Source organism: Salvelinus fontinalis, chromosome 24 (assembly GCF_029448725.1).
Source record: "Salvelinus fontinalis isolate EN_2023a chromosome 24, ASM2944872v1, whole genome shotgun sequence".
Taxonomy (NCBI): Eukaryota; Metazoa; Chordata; class Actinopteri; order Salmoniformes; family Salmonidae; genus Salvelinus; species Salvelinus fontinalis.
This window is the reverse complement of record NC_074688.1, coordinates 28,722,231-28,742,404: the sequence shown is the minus strand read 5'-3', so window position 1 is coordinate 28,742,404 and position 20,174 is coordinate 28,722,231. Positions and strand designations below refer to the sequence as shown.

Here is a 20,174-nt window from a genome sequence, read left to right as displayed (position 1 = left end):
GAAGCTTCTGATAGGCTAATTGACATAATTTGAGTCAATAGGAGGTGCACCTGTGGATGTATTTCAAGGCCTACCTTCAAACTCAGTGCCTCTTTGCTTGACATCATGGGAAAATCAAAAGAAATCAGCCAAGACCTCAGAAAAAAATATTGTAGACCTCCACAAGTCTGGTTCATCCTTGGGAGCAATTTCCAAATGCCTGAAGGTACCACGTTCATCTGTACAAACAATAGTACGCAAGTATAAACACCATAGGACCACGCAGCAGTCATACCTCTAAGGAAGGAGACGCGTTCTGTCTCCTAGAGATGAACGTACTTTGATGCGAAAAGTGCAAATCAATCCCAGAACAACAAAGGACCTTGTGAAGATGCTGGAGGAAACAGGTACAAAAGTATCTATATCCACAGTAAAACGAGTCCTATATCAACATAACCTGAAAGGCCGCTCAGTAAGGAAGAAGCCACTGCTCCAAAACCGCCATAAAAAAAGCCAGACTATCGTTTGCAACTGCACATGGGGACAAATAGCACTTTTTGGAGAAATGTCCTCTGGTCTGATGAAACAAAAATAGAACTGTTTGGCCATAATGACCATCATTATGTTTGGAGGAAAAAGGGGGATGCTTGCAAGTTGAAGAACACCATCCCAACCGTGAAGCACGGGGGTGGCAGCATCATGTTGTGGGGGTGCTTTGCTGCAGGAGGAACTGGTGCACTTCACAAAATAGATGGCATCATGAGGATAGAAAATTATGTGGATATATTGATGCAACATCAAGACATCAGTCAGGAAGTTAAAGCTTGGTCGCAAATGGGTCTTCCAAATGGACAATGACCCCAAGCATACTTCCAAAGTTGTGGCAAAATGGCTTAAGGACAACAAAGTCAAGGTATTGGAGTGGCCATCACAAAGCCCTGACCTCAATCCTATAGAAAATGTGTGGGCAGAACTGAAAAAGCGTGTGCGAGCAAGGAGGCCTACAAACCTGACTCATTTACACCAGCTCTGTCAGGAGGAATGGGCCAAAATTCACCCAACTTATTGTGGGAAGCTTGTGGAAGGCTACCTGAAACGTTTGACCCAAGTTAAACAATTTAAAGGCAATGATACCAAATACTAATTGAGTGTATGTAAACTTCTGACCCACTGGGAATGTGATGAAAGAAATAAAAGCTGAAATAAATCACTCTACTATTATTCTGACATTTCACATTCTTAAAATAAAGTGGTGATCCTAACTGACCTAAAACAGGGATTTTTACTAGGATTAAATGTCAGGAATTGTGATAAACTGAGTTTAAATGTATTTGGCTAAGGTGTATGTAAACTTCCGACTTCAACTGTATGTAATTGTATGTGACCAATCAAATTTGATTTGATTTTGACAGTGAAGGAAGCTAGTGGGGCGGCAGGTAGCCTAGTGGTTAAAGCGTTGGGCCAGTAACCCGAAAGGTTGCTGGTTCGAATCCCCGAACTGACAAGGTAAAAATATGATGTTCTTCCCTGAACAAGGCAGTTAACCCACTGTTCCCCGGTAGGCCGTCATTGTAAATAAGAATTTGTTCTTAACTGACTTTCCTAGTTAAATAAAGGTTAAATAAAAATAAATAGTGTACTTCTAAGCAGACACAGTGATGGCTGTGTTACATTAGCAGTTGCTAGGTTCTGTCTGGCCTTACCTCAGTCTGTCTGTCAGGCTGGAACTGAGCTTGGCTTCAGCTTCTGTCTCCTCAGTCCTCAGTGTTCCTCTAACTATAACAGCTAGTCTAAGTCCAAATACCATGCAGTGTGTGGGAGAGAGAGAGAGTGTGTAGGTGTGTGTGTGTATAGGAGGTTTCCGTGCTGATATGTTTGGACTTGAGGTCTTCTCTGCTGCCTTTTAGTCATCATGAGTTCACAGCCTGTGATGTCAGAATGAGTCATGGGGTAGGAGGTGGGGTTTGTGGCTCACACATGTCATTAAAGTGTTGAACTACAGTAGATTTGTCACACACACACTAAACAGATGTATAAAACAAATGCACACACACACACTCTACAATCACATACCTCTTCAATTACACAGCTCTGGTGACGAAGACAGCAGCTGGTCACAAGGTGGATGAAACACACACTCTTCATAGGGTTCTGTAATTCTAGTGCACCTTTGTCACCTCTTCCCTTTCCATCCTCCCTCCCTCCTTCAGACATCAAACACATCCTCCCCGTCTCACCCCCACCCCTCCCCAGCCAACACCCACCCAAATCCTCCTTTGGCGAGCCGACACAAGGAAGGGCTCACATTTCAGACTCCACTGTCAGTTTACACATACAACCCTGTCATCACACACACACACACACACACACAGAGCAGACGAGCTCTGGGGAAGTGACTAATAAAGGAACAACCTGGGCTACATCCCAAACGGCACCCTAATCCCTGTATAGTGCACAAATTTGACCAGGGGAATTAGGGCTCTGGTCAAAACTAGTACACTATGTAGGGAATGGGGTGCCGTTTGAGATGCATCCCTGGTGCTTTCCACTGACTGAGCTGATGCTATAGATATCAAACAGGGCTGGATTACAACCCCGTCTCACCCGTCTGATTTTTATTGTGACCAACTTCAGAAAGTACAAAACATACACACACAAACACACTGTTTTGTTGTCTGACAGAGAGCTAGAGGGTTAAGCCTGTCGGTGTTCCTCCCTGCTGATCAGCGGAATTAGCTAAACCACAGCCAGCAGGTGAGAAGAGGAGATGCCTCTATACACCAAGCCCAGAAGACCTCACCATCCCTGGGGAGTTGAGGAGACAGAGACCCCCTCCTGTTGGAGCTAATGAGTAGAGAGATCGAGCCTACACAACTGTTCCCTCATCATTGGTGTGTGTTTGTATGTGTGAGATGAAAACATTTGAAGGAAAAGAAAGAACAGAATGAGAAAAATTAAGGAAGCAAGAAAGATAGGGGAGAAAAGAGATACAATTGTATTCTTGTCCCACTATGTTAATGAGCCAGCCCCTAGGACAGACTTCAAATGTATATTTTACACACACACACACACACACACACACACACACACACACACACACACACACACACACACACACACACAGGTTTCAGTCTTTCAAGTAGATGACAGACAGTTCTCGGATACATGTGGTTCTTGGTTTATTTAAATTCTCAAACAAAGTACAACACAAAATTGTCCAAATCATATGGAGGAAACCAGGCACCGCTCATCACTTGGCCAATACCATCCCTACGGTGAAGCATGGTGGTGGCAGCATCATGCTGTGGGGATGTTTTTCAGCGACAGGGACTGGGAGACTAGTCAGGATCGAGGGAAAGATGAACGGAGCAAAGTACAGAGAGATCCTTGATGAAAACCTGCTCCAGAGTGCTCAGGACCTCAGACTGGGATGAAGGTTCACCTTACAACAGGACAACGACCCTAAGCACACAGCCAAGACAATGTTGGAATAGCTTCGAGACAAGTCTCTGAATGTCCTTGAAAGGCCCAGCCAGAGCCTTGACATGAACCCGATTGAACATCTCTGGAGAGACCTGAAAATGGCTGTGCAGCGACGCTCCCCATCCAACCTGACAGAGCTTGAGAGAATCTGCTGAGAAGAATGGGAAAAACTCCCCAAATACAGGTGTATCAAGCTTGTAGCGTCATACCCAAGAAGACTCAAGGCTGTAATCACTGCCAAAGGTGCTTCAACAAAGTACTGAGTAAAGGGTTAGAATACGTATGTAAATGTGATATAAATGAGCAAAAATGTATATATATTTTTTTCGCTTTGTCATTATGGGGTATTGTGTGTAGAGTGATAGGGGGGAAAAACGATTGTGGGAAAAGTCGAGGGGTCCGAATCCTTTCCGAATGCACTGTATGATTTCAATATGATTAGCTATTTTTTATTCTCCGTCCTCCTGTCTTTGTTTTTTTGATAGTACTTTTATTTTATGATGTGAAGCACTTTGTTTCTTGTATTCTTGTATTGAAAAGCGCTATACAAATAAATTATCACTATAAATGACTGTATGAATAATATGTATGAGGACAGTGCTTATTATTTGAAAATAGGTAGTTTCATAAAGAAAACTTGACTGTGTGTGTGTGTGTGTGTGTGTGTGTGTGTGCGCGTTTGTCCCACTCCCAGGAGTCCCACAACAGGCCCAAGCAGATGGCAGAGAGGACACGGCCAAACACACAATTAGAGAGAGGGGGCCGCATAGCACCTGCTGGCTGGGGGGGAGCAGAGGAGGATGGGAGGGTACTTTTTCACATGAGTGAGGAACAACCAAGCCTGAACTGGACATGCAGTGAGACAGTGAGGTAGTGAGAGAGAGAGACAGTGAGTGTGAAAGAAACAGTGAGAGAGAGGTGAGTGAGGCAGTGAGTGTGAAAGAAACAGTGAGAGAGGTGAGTGAGAGTGGGTGCGAGAGAAACAGTGAGAGAGATGTGAGTGTGAAAGAAACAGTGAGAGGTGAGTGAAACAGTGAGAGAGAGGTGAGTGAGACAGTGAGTGTGAAAGAAACAGTGAGAGAGGTGAGTGAGACAGTGAGTGTGAAAGAAACAGTGAGAGAGGTGAGTGAGGCAGTGAGTGTGAAAGAAACAGTGAGACAGTGAGTGTGAAAGAAACAGTGAGAGAGGTGAGTGAGACAGTGAGTGTGAAAGAAACAGTGAGAGAGGTGAGTGAGACAGTAAGAGAGGTGAGTGAGACAGTGAGACAGTGAGAGAGGTGAGTGAGACAGTGAGACAGTGAGAGAGGTGAGTGAGACAGTGAGAGAGGTGAGTGAGACAGTGAGAGAGGTGAGTGAGAGAGGAGAGTGAGACAGTGAGAGAGGATAGAGTGAGACAGTGAGAGAGGTGAGTGAGACAGTGAGAGAGGTGAGTGAGACAGTGAGAGAGGTGAGTGAGACAGTGAGAGAGGTGAGTGAGACAGTGAGAGAGGTGAGTGAGACAGTAAAGAGAAAAAAGAAGGTTGTGGTGTTGTCATAGCACACTGTCCTGCCCCCTCTGGTTGCCTGGGGTTACGGTGTTGATGGATGGACAGTGACAGGAAGACTCTCACTCTATTCACACACACACACACACACAATTAAATTACCCAATTCACACAGACCAAAACCAGAAAGCTCATGCTCCCTCTCTCTTTCCCTGCCCCTCTCTCTCACACACACACACACGTCACCTTGTCTCACTACAGGCACAGAAGACATACCTCCTGTGTGTGTGTGTGTGTGTGTGTACCAGCTTCTATTATACTGCAGTGTTCTCTCATGCCTAAGAGCATGAAATGAAGCCAAACAGAGAAAAATCACAACCACGACTGACCGACTACATCACCACGACTGACCGACTACATCACCACGACTGACCGACTACATCACCACGACTGACCGACTACATCACCACGACTGACCGACTACATCACCACGACTGACCGACTACATCACCACGACTGACCGACTACATCACCACGACTGACCGACTACATCACCACGACTGACCGACTACATCACCACGACTGACCGACTACATCACCACGACTGACTGACTACATCACCTTGACTGACCGACTACATCACCTTGACTGACCGACTACATCACCTTGACTGACCGACTACATCACCTTGACTGACCGACTACATCACCTTGACTGACCAACTACACTGAACAAAATACTAATGCAACAATTTCAAAGATTTTACTGAGTTACAGTTCATATAAAGAAATCAGTCAATGTAAATAAATTAGGTCCTAATCTACAGATTTCACATGACTGGGAATACAGATCTGCAGCTGTTGGTCACAGATAAATAAAAATAAATTGGCCTAACAAATGGGCCTCAGGATCTCTTTACGGTATTTCTGTGCATTCAAATTGCCATCGATAAAATGCAACTGTGTTCGTTGTCCGTAGCTTATGCCTGCCTAAACCATAACAGAATGCCCCGTGGTGGGGGTGGGGTTCACAAAGTTGACATCAGCAAACCGCTCGCCGGTTGGATGTACTGACAATTTCTCTAAAACGATGTTGGAGGCGGCTTATGGTAGAGATATGAACAATCAATTCTCTGGCAACACGCTGGTGGATATTCCTGCAGTTAGCAGGCCAAGTGCACGCTCTTGAGACATCTGTGACATTGTGTTGTGTGACAAAACTACATATCTTAGAGTGACCTTATATTGTTCCCAGTAGCTTTTTGATATGCTACACCTGTCAGGTGGATGAATTAGCTTGACAAAAGGGGAAATCCTCACTAACAAGGATGTAAACAAATTTGTCAACAAAACATGAGAGAAATAAGCTTTCTGTGCATATGGAAAATTTCTGGGATCTTCTATTTCAGTTCATGAAATATGGGACCAACACGTTTTGTTTTTATATTTTTGTTCAGTGTACATCACCGTGACGACCAACTAAATCACCATCATCATGATTGACAAACTGGATCATCATGATGACTAACTACATCACCATGACGACCAACTACATCACCATGACCAAACCGGACTAACACATATTGTCCTAACAGTTATTGATTATTCCTTCAATAACTAAGTGGGTAGAAAGAGAGTGAGGGATGGATGGAAGCAGAGAAAAAGAAACGAAGAGGTGATTGTCAAATATATTTATTGATTTTGTTCTTTCTTTCACTGGACGACAGAAAGTGCATTCAATCCCAAGATGCTTTCTAGCCCGGCACTGTGAGTGGTCTGTCCTCCTAATAACTCTAAGTGAGCTTAATGTCAGCTTAAGAGAAACACACACACACCAGCCAATGTTGATAAATCAGTGTGCATTGGAGTCTTAAAAATGTCAACCTGAGGAGGCTTTTAGATGCACTTTAACATACACCCTGGATCTGTGTGTGTGTGTTGAGGAATTGATGATGACAACAGTCAAGATTCCTAGTGTGCTCATAGGGCGTATCCTAGTGCATGTGTGCATGTTCAAGTTTATGACTAGCCTTCCCTACCTTTCATTAATGCACTGTGTGTGTGTGTGTCCCGGGTCTCCCTGGGTGCCTAGAGATGATATCACAGGAATCTAGTCGCCAGCAGATTCTTAGGGTGGGGTGCACCCAACATTCTACTGTGGCTCCCCTTTCTCCTCTCCTCCTTGACACTCCATGACATCATCATGAGTTCCACCAGGCGATTGTTTGAATCACAAAGAAGAAAAAGATCCATCTTCTGTCTCTTTCTCTCCCTTTGCATTGCTCTCTTTTCATCTGCTGTCTGTTCGTTTAACCGTGCCTAGAGAGATGCTCACACTGACGAGTTCTCCTTTGCCTCTGAAGATGTGTGTGTGTGTGTGTGTGTGTGTGTTGAGGAGGGAAGGGGGTGAGATGGATATAGGAGTAGAAAGCAAGGAAGCGAAGCAGAGAGAATGAGAAGTCCTGAGGATTACTCGGAGCTCCATTATTTACAAGAACCTGTTTGAAGCTGATCCCTCATTTTTAAATCAAATCACATCGTATTGGTCACATACACATACTTAGCAGATGTGGGTGTAGCGAAATGCTTGTGTTCCTAGCTCCAACAGTGCAGTAATATCTAACAATTTACAACACACACACATCTAAAAGTAAAAGAATGGAATTAAGAAATATAGAAATATTAGATCGAGCAATGTCAGAGTGGCATGGACTAAAATACTAAAATAGAATACAGTATTTACACATATGTGATGAGTAAAGCAGTATGTAAACACTATTAAAAGTGACTATTATTAAAGCGGCCAGTGATTCCAAGTCTATGTACAGTGGGGCAAAAAAGTATTTAGTCAGCCACCAATTGTGCAAGTTCTCCCACTTAAAAAGATGAGGCCTGTAATTTTCATCATAGATACACTTCAACTATGACAGACAAAATGAGAAAAAAAATCCAGAAAATCACATTGTAGAATTTTTTATGAATTTATTTGCAAATGATGGTGGAAAATAAACTTTCGTTATTGACCAAATACTTCTCAATACTTTGTTATATACCCTTTGTTGGCAATGACAGAGGTTAAATGTTTTCTGTAAGTCTTCACAAGGTTTTCACACACTGTTGCTGGTATTTTGGCCCATTCCTCCATGCAGATCTCCTCTAGAGCAGTGATGTTTTGGGGCTGTTGCTGGGCAACACGGACTTTCAACTCCCTCCAAAGATTTTCTATGGGGTTGAGATCTGGAGACTGGCTAGGCCACTCCATGACCTTGAAATGATTCTTACGAAGCCACTCCTTCGTTGCCCGGGCGGTGTGTTTGGGATCATTGCCATGCTGAAAGACCCAGCCACGTTTCATCTTCAATGCCCTTGCTGATGGAAGGAGGTTTTCACTCAAAATCTCACGATACATGACCCCATTCATTCTCTCCTTTACACTGATCAGTCATCCTGGTCCCTTTGCAGAAAAACAGCCCCAAAGCCTGATGTTTCCACCCCCATGCTTCACAGTAGGTATGGTGTTCTTTGGATGCAATTCATCATTCTTTGTCCTCCAAACACGACGAGTTGAGTTCTTACCAAAAAGTTCTATTTTGGTTTCATCTGACCATATGACATTCTCCCAATCTTCTTCTGGATCATCCAAATGCTCTCTAGCAAACTTCAGACGGGCCTGGACATGTACTGGCTTAAGCAGGGGGACACGTCTGGCACTGCAGGATTTGAGTCCCTGGCGGCGTAGTGTGTTACTGATGGTAGGCTTTGTTACTTTGGTCCCAGCTCTCTGCAGGTCATTCACTAGGTCCCCCCGTGTGGTTCTGGGATTTTTGCTCACCGTTCTTGTGATCATTTTGACCCCACGGGGTGAGATCTTGCGTGGAGCCCCAGATCGAGGGAGATTATCAGTGGTCTTGTATGTCTTCCATTTCCTAATAATTGCTCCCACAGTTGATTTCTTCAAACCAAGCTGCTTACCTATTGCAGATTCAGTCTTCTCAGCCTGGTGCAGGTCTACAATTTTGTTTCTGGTGTCCTTTGACAGCTCTTTGGTCTTGGCCATAGTGGAGTTTGGAGTGTGACTGTTTGAGGTTGTGGACAGGTGTCTTTTATACTGATAACAAGTTCAAACAGGTGCCATTAATACAGGTAACGAGTGGAGGACAGAGGAGCCTCTTAAAGAAGAAGTTACAGGTCTGTGAGAGCCAGAAACCTTGCTTGTTTGTAGGTGACCAAATACTTATTTTCCACCATAATTTGCAAATAAATTCATTAAAAATCCTACAATGTGATTTTCTGAATTTTTTTCCCTCATTTTGTCTGTCATAGTTGAAGTGTACCTATGATGAAAATTACAGGCCTCTCATCTTTTTAAGTAGGAGAACTTGCACAATTGGTGGCTGACTAAATACTTTTTTGCCCCACTGTATATAGGGCAGCAGCCTCTAAGGGTTGCGTAACCGGGTGCAAGCCGGCTAGTGATGGCTATTTAACAGTCTAATGGACTTGAGATAGAAGCTGTTTTTCAGTCTCTCGGTCCCAGCTTTGATGCACCTGTACTGACCTCACCTTCTGGGTGATAGCGGGGTGAACAGGCCGTGGCTCGGGTGGTTGATGTCCTTGATCTTTTTGGCCTTCCTGTGACATCGGGTGCTGTAGGTGTCTTGGGAGGGCAGGTAGTTTTCCCCCAGGTGATGCGTTGGGCAGACCGTACCACCCCCTGGAAAGCCCTGCGGTTGCATGGCGGTGCAGTTCCCGTACCAGGCTGTGATAGACCGATAGGATAATCTCAATTGTGCATCTGTAAAAGTTTGAGGATTTTAGGTGACAAGCCACATTTTTTCAGCCTCCTGAGGTTGAAGAGGCGCTGTTGCTCATTCTTCACCACACGGTCTGTGTGGGTGGACCATTTCAGACCGTCATCAACTTGAAGCTTTCCACCTTCTCCACTGCGGTCACGTCGATGTGGATAGGTGCGTGTTACACGATCATCTATTTTTGTTGACGTTGAGTGAGAAGTTATTTTCCTGGCACCTATCTCCAAGGGCTCTCATCTCCTCCCTGTAGGCTATCAGGCCTACTACTGTTGTGTCGTCTGCAAACTTGATGATTGAGTTGGAGGCGTGAGTGGCCACGCAGTTATGGGTGAATAGGGAGTATAGGAGCGGGCTGAGCACGCACCCTTGTGGGGCCCCTGTGTTGAGGATCATCAAAGTAGAGGTGTTGTTTCCAACCTGGGGGCGGCCAGTCAGGAAATCCAGGACCCAGTTGCACAGGGCGGGGTTGCCGAAGGGAGGGCCTTTTAGGTATTTCGAAAAGTTGAGTAGCAGTGGTCCAATGATTTACAGTCAATGTGTTGGTAGAACTTCGGTAGCGTTTTCCTAAAATCTGCTTTGTTAAAATCCTCAGCTACCATAAATAAATGTGGCCTCAGGATATGTGGTTTCCAGTATGCACAAAGTCCAATGTAGTTCTTTGAGGGCCGTTGTGGTAACGGCCTGAGGGGGAATATACACAGCTGTGACTATAACCATAGAGAATTATCTTGGGAGGTAATACGGTCGGCATTTGATTGTGAGGTATTCTAGATTGGGTGAACAAAAGGACTTGAATTTCTGTATGTTATCACAATCACACTATGGGTAGTTTATCACCGTTCTTCTTCCCAGAGAGTTCTTTATTCCTGTCTGCTCGATGTACTGAAAACCCCAAAAATGTCTGGGCTAATAATGCAAGAAATAACACACAAAAAAACAAAATACTGCAAAGTTGCTTAGGAACTAGGAGCAGAGCTGCCATATCTGTCGGCACCATCTTACGCCATTTGCCCTTTCTCCTTCTGTCTCTCCCTTCCTCTTCCTATTTATTTTTCTCTGAGAATAAAAGGGAAGTGAGAGAGAGTGAGTGAGAGTGAGAGAATTAAAAGAGAGCTGAGGAACCACTTGACTGGTTCCTCATCTCTAAGTCTAAGTACAGAGACAGAGAGTCTAAGTACCCCACACATGAACTATCTCTCTCTCTTTCTCCCCCTCTCTGTGCTTATCCCGAGTAAACTACAGGGAAAGGGCTGGTCAGTGACCTCACCATTGAACTACTCACTCCTCATATGATAACTATTAAACACAGAGCTGGACAAGACACACACATATTCTTACAGGTATGAGTGTCTCTGCCCACCAGCTGTCTTGTCCCACCCACCAAGCCAATCACCAAGGCAACACCATAAATAATGCCCATTGCAAAGCCTGCTGGGAGCCCAGAGCTGCTCCACCCCTGAGAAAACTAATGATATAACTAGATAAGTGTGTGTGTGTGTGCGTGCGTGCGTGCGAGAGAGAATAAAAATAGCCTAACTAGCCTAACTAGAGAACAAAATTTGAGTCCAAAAAGCTCAGCATGGTAGCAGGAGGCCCTTAACTGTTCAACTAGTAAATATTTAGACTCCAAGAATTGTTATGGTTTTATAAATGTATTGTATGCATGCATGCGTGTCTATATGTGTCTTCATTGAGTATTGTTAGCTGCAGCGCTGTCTGTGATTGTTAGCAGATCTCCTGTCACACACACAGAGACAAAGAGACAAAGAGACAGAGAGACAGAGATGTAAAATAGCCAACAACTCTCTCAGACACACTCAACTTTTTCCTGTCACTAACCTGCTGGCTAGTCTTTCAAAACATAGGCATGGCCAGCTAACCAGTTAGCCAGCTAGCATGTCACCAGCTAGCTTCCTTGCCAGTTAGCCTGATATAACCACAATCCACATTCTAACTGACTGTAGCAAACTACCTTCTTGCCACCAAACGATCCCTTCAATACCATACTATCCCTTTAACAAACACTCTCTAACACCCAAACTATCCCACTCCAAACAGTTTGCGTTCCCCTGCTCAGACATAACATGCATCAACCAAAGGCTGTGTGCCACGTCATCGTCTGTTCAGTCAAATCAAAAAATAGAATACAAATACGTTATTTGTCACATGCGCCAAATACAACAGGTATTGTACCTTACAGTGAAATGCAGAATACAACCGGTATTGTACCTTACAGTGAAATGCAGAATACAACCGGTATTGTACCTTACAGTGAAATGCAGAATACAACCGGTATTGTACCTTACAGTGAAATGCAGAATACAACAGGTATTGTACCTTACAGTGAAATGCAGAATACAACAGGTATTGTACCTTACAGTGAAATGCAGAATACAACAGGTATTGTACCTTACAGTGAAATGCTGAATACAACAGGTATTGTACCTTACAGTGAAATGCTGAATACAACAGGTATTGTACCTTACAGTGAAATGCTGAATACAACAGGTATTGTACCTTACAGTGAAATGCTGAATACAACAGGTATTGTACCTTACAGTGAAATGCTGAATACAACAGGTATTGTACCTTACAGTGAAATGCTGAATACAACAGGTATTGTACCTTACAGTGAAATGCTGAATACAACAGGTATTGTACCTTACAGTGAAATGCTGAATACAACAGGTATTGTACCTTACAGTGAAATGCTGAATACAACAGGTATTGTACCTTACAGTGAAATGCTGAATACAACAGGTATTGTACCTTACAGTGAAATGCTGAATACAACAGGTATTGTACCTTACAGTGAAATGCTGAATACAACAGGTATTGTACCTTACAGTGAAATGCTGAATACAACAGGTATTGTACCTTACAGTGAAATGCTGAATACAACAGGTATTGTACCTTACAGTGAAATGCTTACTTACAAGCCCGTAACCAGCAGTGCAGTTAAGAAAATACCAAAAAAAAAAAAAGTAAAGTAAGAGATAAGAATAACAAATAATTAAAGAGCATCAGTAAATAACAATAGTGGGGCTATATACAGGGGGTACCGGTACAGAGTCAATGTCAATGTGCGGGGGCACCGGTGTCGAGGTAATACACTGCTCAAAAAAATAAAGGGAACACTTAAACAACACAATGTAACTCCAAGTCAATCACACTTCTGTGAAATCAAACTGTCCACTTAGGAAGCAACACTGATTGACAATAAATTTCACATGCTGTTGTGCAAATGGAATAGACAAAAGGTGGAAATTATAGGCAATTAGCAAGACACCCCCCAAAACAGGAGTGATTCTGCAGGTGGTGACCACAGACCACTTCTCAGTTCCTATGCTTCCTGGCTGATGTTTTGGTCACTTCTGAATGCTGGCGGTGCTCTCACTCTAGTGGTAGCATGAGACGGAGTCTACAACCAACACAAGTGGCTCAGGTAGTGCAGTTCATCCAGGATGGCACATCAATGCGAACTGTGGCAAAAAGGTTTGCTGTGTCTGTCAGCGTAGTGTCCAGAGCATGCAGGCGCTACCAGGAGACAGGCCAGTACATCAGGAGACGTGGAGGAGGCCATAGGAGGGCAACAACCCAGCAGCAGGACCGGTACCTCCGCCTTAGTGCAAGGAGGTGCACTGCCAGAGCCCTGCAAAATGACCTCCAGCAGGCCACAAATGTGCATGTGTCTGCTCAAACGGTCAGAAACAGACTCCATGAGGGTGGTATGAGGCCCGACGTCCACAGGTGGGGATTGTGCTTACAGCCCAACACCGTGCAGGACGTTTGGCATTTGCCAGAGAACACCAAGATTAGCAAATTCGCCACTGGCGCCCTGTGCTCTTCACAGATGAAAGCAGGTTCACACTGAGCACATGAGCACATGTGACAGACGTGACAGAGTCTGGAGACGCCGTGGAGAACGTTCTGCTGCCTGCAACATCCTCCAGCATGACCGGTTTGGTGATGGGTCAGTCATGGTGTGGGGTGGCATTTCTTTGTGGGGCCGCACAGCCCTCCATGTGCTCGCCAGAGGTAGCCTGACTGCCATTAGGTACCGAGATGAGATCCTCAGACCCCTTGTGAGACCATATGCTGACACATGCACATTTGTGACCTGCTGGAGGTCATTTTGCAGGGCTCTGGCAGTGCACCTCCTTGCACTAAGGCAGAGGTACCGGTCCTGCTGCTGGGTTGTTGCCCTCCTACGGCCTCCTCCACGTCTCCTGATGTACTGGCCTGTCTCCTGGTAGCGCCTGCATGCTCTGGACACTACGCTGACAGACACAGCAAACCTTTTTGCCACAGTTCGCATTGATGTGCCATCCTGGATGAACTGCACTACCTTAGCCACTTGTGTGGGTTATAGACTCCGTCTCATGCTACCACTAGAGTGAGAGCACCGCCAACATTCAAAAGTGACCAAAACATCAGCCAGGAAGCATAGGAACTGAGAGGTGGTCTGTGGTCACCACCTGCAGAATCACTCCTGTTTTGGGGGGTGTCTTGCTAATTGCCTATAATTTCCACCTTTTGTCTATTCCATTTGCACAACAGCATGTGAAATGTATTGTTAATCAGTGTTGCTTCCTAAGTGGACAGTTTGATTTCACAGAAGTGTGATTGACTTGGAGTTACATTGTGTTGTCTAAGTGTTCCCTTTATTTTTTTGAGCAGTGTATATACACGTAGCTAGAGCTATTAAAGTGACTATCCAGAGATAATAACAGAGAGTAGCAACAGCATTCCAGAGGGGGGCAATGCAAATAGTCTGGGTAGCCATTTGAATAGCTGTTCAGAAGTCTTATGGCTTGGGGTTGAAGCTATTTAAGAGCCTCTTGGACCTAGACTTGGTGCGCCGGTACCACTTGCCATGCGGTTGCAGAGAGAAGAGTCTATGACTGGGTGACTGGAGTCTAACAATTTTTAGGGCCTTCCTTTGACACCGCCTGGTGTAGAGGTCCTGGATGGCAGGAAGTATGGACCCGGTGAAACCAGATCTCAACCCAGTCACAACATACGTCATCAGAGCGCGACGTATGTTTGTTGTTGTTGAACGCTGTCGAACGCCGAAACCTGTCGAACGCTGAACTAAAGACATTGGTTTAAAAGCGGACCGTGTTTTTATATACTTTAATTTTATTTTGATTCCTGCGGCTCAGTTGGGCTAAATGGCTGTGAGCGCTGCTATCTGTCCCGGGATCCTGCCAGATTCCATATAGGGGGAGATACACGAAAGCCCAGCAAGCCTAGCTGGCTCAGCGGTCTCAAATGGAGGCCGCTATTGAACGTTTCAAACGTTGCAGGAGCTGCGTTTACTTTGCTTTGTTCCGGGACAATGTGGAACTCGTTGACTTTCAATGTAAATGTAAATTGATGGAAATTGATCAAAAATGTATCACTAGCCACTTTAAACAATGCCACTTATATATATATATATATATATATTATAATACTTATTTTCCACCATAATTTGCAAATAAATTCATTAAAAATCCTACAATGTGATTTTCTGGATTTTTTTTCTCATTTTGTCTGTCATAGTTGAAGTGTACCTATGATGAAAATTACAGGCCTCTCATCTTTTTAAGTGGGAGAACTTGCACAATTGGTGGCTGACTAAATACTTTTTTGCCCCACTGTATCTTTATGTACATATTCTTTATCCCTTTACACTTGTGTGTATAAGGTAGTAGTTGTGGAATTGTTAGGTTAGATTACTCGTTGGTTATTACTGCATTGTCGGAACTAGAAGCACAAGCATTTCGCTACACTCGCATTAACATCTGCTAACCATGTGTATGTGACAAATAAAATTTGATTTGATTTAGTGATGAGCTTTGAGGGCACTATGGTGTTGAACGCTGAGCTGTAGTCAATGAATTGCATTCTCACATAGGTGATCATTTTGTCCAGGTGTGAAAGGGCAGTGTGGAGTGCAATAGAGATTGCATCATCTGTGGATCTGTTGGTGCGGTAAACAAATTGGAGTGGGTCTGGGGTTTCTGAAATAATGGTGTTGATTTAGGCAGGTTACCTTAGTGTTCTTTGGTATTACAGACTCAGACAGGGAGAGGTTGAAAAAGACACTTGCCAGTTGGTCAGTGCACGCTTGGAGTACACGTCCTGGTAATCAGTCTGGCCCTGCAGCCTTGTGAATGTTGACCTGTTTGAAGGTCTTACTCACATCGGCTGCGGAGAGCGTGATCACACAGTCGTCTGGAACGGCTGATGCTGTCATGCATGTTTCAGTGTTACTTGCCTCAAGGCGAGCATAGAAGTTATTTAGCTCGTCTTGTAGGCTCTTGTCACTGGGCAGCTCTCGGCTGTGCTTCCCTTTGTAGTCTAATAGTTTGCAAGCCCTGCCACACAATCGACGCGCATCAGAGCCGGTGTAGTACGATTCGATCTTAGTCCTGTACTGACGCTTTGCTTATTTGATGGTTCGTTGGAGAGAATAGCAGGATTTCTTATAAGCTTCTGTGTTAGAGTCCCGCTCCTTGAAAGCGGCAGCTCTATCCTTTAACTCGGTGCGATTGTTGCCTGTAATCCATGGCTTCTGGTTGGTTTATGTACGTACAGTCACTGTTGGGACGATGTCATCAATGCACTTATTGATAAAGCCAGTGACTGATGGTGTACTCCTCAATGCCATTGGAAGAATCCCAGAACATATTCAAGTCTGTGCTAGCAAAGCAGTCCTGTAGTTTAGCATCTGCTTCATCTGACCACTAGTGCTTCCTGCTTTAATTTTTGCTTGTAAGCAGGAATCAGGATAGAATTATGGTCCGATTTGCCAAATGGAGGGCGAGGGAGAGCTTTGTACGCATCTCTGTGTGTGGAGTAAAGGTGGTCTTGAATTCTTTTCCCTTTGGTTACACATTTAACATCCTGATAGAAATGAGGTAAAACTGATTAAAGTTTCCCTGCATTAAAGCCCCCGGCCCCTAGGTGCGTCGCCTCTGGATAAGTGCTTTCCTGTTTCAGGGATGCAAACTGGTGAGGGCCCAAAAAGGTGACACTTTTTTTTGTTGCACTGAAACATGCTAAAAATCCCTGCTAGGGGAAATGCAGGTTTTAACTAATTAAACAACAAAGAACATGATCTACATGATCAGTCTCTGTGTGTAAATAAAAAAGTAGTTAATGTGAACCTAACTCACAGCAAAAAAATGTAAAGAAAGCTATTGTAATAATGTTATTATTGCAGTTAGCCATGACAGCCTTTATAATAGAACTCGTGACCACACACATAAATATTGCACTTAGGGAAGAAAAACCCCCATCTTAAAGTAGAAATAGAATGAAACAAACAGGCATTCTATTTTTGCTCTATTGTAGTGGCCACTATAGACATCAATCAAGCGTACAAGGCTACGTGTGCAAAAATAACATTGAGTAAAACAAAAAAAGTATAATCTCCCCTCACACACGTGTTACTGTCAAATTCAACAAAAACTGTCTGACTTTATTAGCAAGCTAATTTTTACACCATAAACTAAATTATTTACATTTACATTTACATTTAAGTCATTTAGCAGACGCTCTTATCCAGAGCGACTTACAAATTGGTGCATTCACCTTATTGATCAGATAAGTTGTCTAATGTTGCTCAACATTTCTCTGGCAAGCTAACAGAGAATTCGATCCAGCTAGCAAGATACTTAACAATGGGAAACAGTGTTAAAAACCCTTTACAATGAAGATCTGAGGTTATTTTGGATTTTTACGAATTATCTTTGAAAGACAGGGTCCTGAAAAAGGGAAGTTTTTTTTGCTGAGGCCCCCGCGCCGTGTCTTACCAGAGGCTGCTGTTCTGTCCTGCCGATGGAGTGTATAACCTGCCAGCTATATGTTGTCGGTGTCTGTAGTAGTATATCCCTCCCGTCCGACTCATTGAAGAACTCTTTGTTCAGTTGGAGGTGAGCAATCGCAGTTCTGATGTCCAGAAGCTCTTTTCGGTCATAAGAGACGGTAGCAGCAACATTATTTACAAAACAAGTTACGAACAACACAAAAAAAAAAAAAAAATAGCATGGTTGATTAAGAGCCAATATGACAGCAGCCCTCCCATCCGGCACCATCGTAATACTGGGCACCAGATTGCTATAACATATGATGTAGTTAGCTGATATGTAAAATACTTATCCAGGCCTTGTAAGATCTGGCATGCATCAGCAACATCTAAGCGTGGGAATACAACCTATCTATTTAACACCCAAACTATCCTACTCCTCAGACTCCAGACAGACATGCCACTACACCGCCAGCCCACCAGATGCCGACCAGCAGGGTTTGTGTGCTTGTGGGTGTGTATTTGAGAGGATAATGGTCATCAATGGAGGTCATCTGAGGTAGAGAAAACAGCTATACGAATAAAGAGAGAGGCGGTGAGATTCCTACTGCAGCTGTTCACGCATTCACACACTAGTGTGAGGGAGAGAGATAGAGATAGGGAGAGAGAGATAGGGATAGAGAGACAGGGAGAGAGAAAGAAAGGAGAGAAAGAAAGAGAGGATTTAACTACAGGTCCATAAGGTCAGCAGCAGGATGTAGATTTAAAGGTGATTTAAATCAGTGATTAGTGCCAATGCAGCACTACCTGTCACTGTGTGTGTGTGTGTGTGTGTGTGTGTGTGTGTGTGTGTGTGTGTGTGTGTTTGGGGGGGGGGGGGGGGCGAGATGTAGAACGAGTAAAGGGAGAAAAGTGGATAACTGTTGTATTCGGCGCATTTAACTAATACCATTTGATTTGATAAGAGAGGAAAAGAGACAAGCGGGTCAACTGGAGAGAAACAGAGAGAGGTAGAGAGATAGACAGGGACTCAGAGAGAGAGAGAGAGATATTTATAGTTGATAGTATTATCGTTGCTTCAGTGGACAGGTTAGCTCTGATGCCAGTATTCCGTTCTCTACAGTACTTTACTAGAGGGAAAAAGGGAGGAGGAGAAGAGAGGGCGGTAAGGACACAGCACAGGGTAGAAAAATTACAGAAACACTCCCTCCCTCTGTGTGTGTGTGTGTGTGTGTGTGTGTGTGTCAGAGAGTGTAAATAGAGAGAGTAAACACACACACTCCTTACAGACCAAATTAAACCTTGGATTGGCTAAAGTGTCCAACCCTAAACAGTCTGCAGGGTATACATACATACACACACACTTGTTCTTACACCCTTCACACCCCCACAACGTCTCTTCATATCACAATGAATAGGCTAATCATAATATTATTACTGTTTTTACACTTGTACATAACATGTGCCTATCCCCTTTCCACCCATGTAGACAGACATGTGATTGGCTGGCTGGACACCTCTCACTTATTCCTCTACATATTGATCCCATTCAACTTTTATGGGGCACGAAGGTCAGTGTTTGCTCAGGCTCATTACCTTAACAGAACTGAGACAAGACCAGTGGTGATATAGACTGCTGATGAGAAGACACTAGATGGGGCTACATCCCAAACAGAACACTATTCCCTATATAGTGCACTACATTGACCAGAGCCCCCCATATACATATATATTTTTTTATTTAACCTTTATTTAACTATATATAGGGAAAAGGGTGCTATTTGGGACACACTGGGTTGTTTCCCCAACCCAAATTAGCCTACTCTTCTTGGTTAGCCTGTTATTCCTGATGTGTCATTTATTCAAAGCGCCAAGTCAGACTGAGTGAAGGCTGTGGAGCACTGTGTCACTAATCAGACAGCTACAGCCGCACTTATCTAGCCTACCCCCTCTCTCTGTTTCTTCCAGTCTTTTTCCTCTTTCCGTCTGTTGGTCTCTCCCTTTTCTACCCTCTCTAGTGCATTTTGGGGTGGCAGGTAGCCTAGTGGTTAGAGCGTTGGGCCAGTGGTTGCCAGTGGTTGCTAGATTGAATCCCCGAACTGACAAGGTAAAAATCTGTTGTTCTGCCCCTGAACAAGGCAGTTAACCTACTGTTCCTAGGCCGTCATTGTAAATAAGAATTCGTTATTAACTGACTTGCCTAGTTAAATAAAGGTTAAATAAATACAAATATGTGTCTCTCTCTCCCCCCAGTTAGTCCCTAATCTTAACCCCTACCTTGCCCAACCCTAACTATTTTAAATATCAACTTCAAATGGGATAGGGACAACCGAAGGATCACAAGGACCCCCCTCTATGTCGCATAATGATTCGTTTCACATCTTTCTCCTAAAGACATTAAATAAATGAAAATGTTTGTAATATCTAGCCTACATTGTACATGAGATCATTTAATTTTATCCATGACATTTTGTGCCAATTTTCATTCATTCAGGCGAGTTAATTTCATTCGAATGATAACTGTATATTCCCACATTTTTCATTCATACCGGTTGACCCTTGAAGCGACAGACAACTGGTCCACACACACACACACACACACACACACACACACACACACA

The 20,174-nt window shown here is 43.9% G+C and overlaps 1 protein-coding gene across 4 annotated transcripts in view; it reads right to left on the bottom strand.

Moving 5' to 3' along the window:
* LOC129822237 (serine/threonine-protein kinase PAK 1-like) overlaps positions 1-20,174 on the bottom strand; it is a 33,571-nt gene that overhangs the window by 12,835 nt on the left and 562 nt on the right. For 2 of the 4 annotated variants that reach the window (XM_055880340.1, XM_055880341.1), the window contains exon 2: positions 17,561-17,712. The exons of the other annotated variants lie outside the window; for them this stretch is intronic. The gene's annotated coding sequence lies outside the window, so the exon portion shown is untranslated. The remainder of the gene's footprint in view (positions 1-17,560; positions 17,713-20,174) is intronic. 4 annotated transcript variants of the gene reach the window in all.